This window comes from Myotis lucifugus, unplaced genomic scaffold (genome assembly GCF_000147115.1).
Source record: "Myotis lucifugus unplaced genomic scaffold, Myoluc2.0 scaffold_325, whole genome shotgun sequence".
In the NCBI taxonomy this organism is placed as follows: domain Eukaryota; kingdom Metazoa; phylum Chordata; class Mammalia; order Chiroptera; family Vespertilionidae; genus Myotis; species Myotis lucifugus.
The window spans coordinates 701037-702916 of record NW_005871373.1 but is presented as its reverse complement, the minus strand read 5'-3'; positions in this window follow the sequence as shown (position 1 = coordinate 702916).

The window sequence follows — 1880 nt, the reverse complement described above, 5'->3', positions numbered from 1 at the left end:
GAGCAGGGGGCGGGCACAGCGTGGGTGGCCCGGCAGTGATGGAGAGGCCCAATGAAGCCATGAGCAGAGGCCCAAGTGGGGAGCCGCTCCTGCCCACCCACGTGCTTTCTCCTGACCTTGAGAGAGGGCTGGCCGAGACTCCTGCGGCTGTCCCCTCTGCAGCAATGCCCGGATGCCTTTTGCACCCAGGGTCGGAACAGGCAAGCTAGCTGTGACTAGGCCGCCAGTGGGCTGGGAGAGGAGTGGCCACGGTGACAGCGGACACCGGCTGCCCACCGGCCGGTGGTCCAGCCTCCCAGGGCTTCGCGCCGGGAAGCGTGCCCTGCAGCGGGTGTGGCTCCTCTCCCGGGCCTTCCTGCTGGCGCTCATCGCGTCACTGCTCTTCCCCGACTCCCACCACAGCGTGGCCACTCTGCCCTACGTGGGGGCCCCCACGGGTGCAGCTGGCGCCCGGGACACGCTGGCCTACAGCGCCCTGGCCAGGAGGGGCTCAGTGGCTAGACCTGTGCTGCCGCCGCTGTGTGGGCCAGGCCGGCGCTGCCTATGGGTTTGGCAGCTGCTTGGAGAGCGACCTTTCCCCTGTCGGAGGCCAGAGAACGTGGGTCTGCCCCCTGATGTCCAGAGCTGGTGGCTGGCGTTGCAGCCCCAGGTCAAGCCACACCACAGGGCGAGGTGCCGAAGCCGCTGCAGACAGTGTGGGGCGGGCAGCCACGTCTGGGGACCGCCAGCAGTGCCGGCGCCGGCGGGGGTGGAGGTGGGGAACGACGGCCAGAGGCGACGAGCACAGCTTCATCCCGGGGTGAATCGGCGCAGGCGTGGGCTTTGCGCAGGAGGCTGGCAGCCGAACACCCACCACCTCCCGTGCCCGGCGAGTGCCAAGAACCTGCCCGCGACGTCAGCTGTGCGCGGTGCCCTCCGAGCCCGGGACCTGCCGCAATCGCCAGCGCTGTGCCCACGGGGCAGACCCAGGCCCACGCCCCGGGAAGGCCTTCCTTCCAGTGGACAAAGGTCCAGACCTACAGCCCGCCTTGGTCAGGTGCATCCACGCAGGTGCGTCTGCACCGCGCAGTCCCCTTCCGCAGGGCGGCCCGCGTCCGGAGGTGAAGGTGTCCGGGTTGGGCCGGCCGCTGGGGCAACGGGCACCACTCCCGGGAGGACGGCCAGGCGGCGTGCGGACGCCCACCTGCAGGCGCACGTCCTCCACAGGCCGGCCAGGCGGGCACGGCGGGCGGGAGGCTGAGAAAGCTCCGAGCGCACAGTCTCCAAGACGCCGGCTGCTGTCTGGCCAATCACGCTGCAGCCCAGGCCAGCGCCGAGGTTTCCTGCCAATCACAAGACGCTGGGGCCTGGCACCAATCAACGCTGCAGTCGGGCGGAGCCTGTGTGTCTCTCAGCCAATCATGCCGCTCAACTCCGTGAGTCACCTCCGACTGTGGGCTGTCTCCTCCAATCAGTGGCCGTCAGAGGCAAACTCTGGGGCTAGGATTTTGTTTCTTGCTTTTTAAGGCGCGGAGGTGGCTTCTGGCCCGAGAAGGACCTTCCTGGCCCCGTCGGAGCTGTCACAGTCGCTGGCGGCCCGACCCCGCCAGGCAACCCCGCCCCTAAGGAGACTACCCGTTAAGAGACCTAAGCTTTTGTTTGAACCGGGCTCGGTTTATCTCCGGAATTCTCCGGTCCCGCAACATACTAGGTGGATTTTATTTGTTTATCTGTCTTGTCTCTCTGGAATGCTGTCCTTCATTAATTTTAGGTATGCTTTTGGATGTTCAACTGTAATGATAGATTTCTACTCTGCCCACCCATATACTTTTCTAGATTTTCAGTGCTTCGCAACCAATATCCCGTTTCCATTAATTTTTTATTTTTTTTTCTTTTTTTTT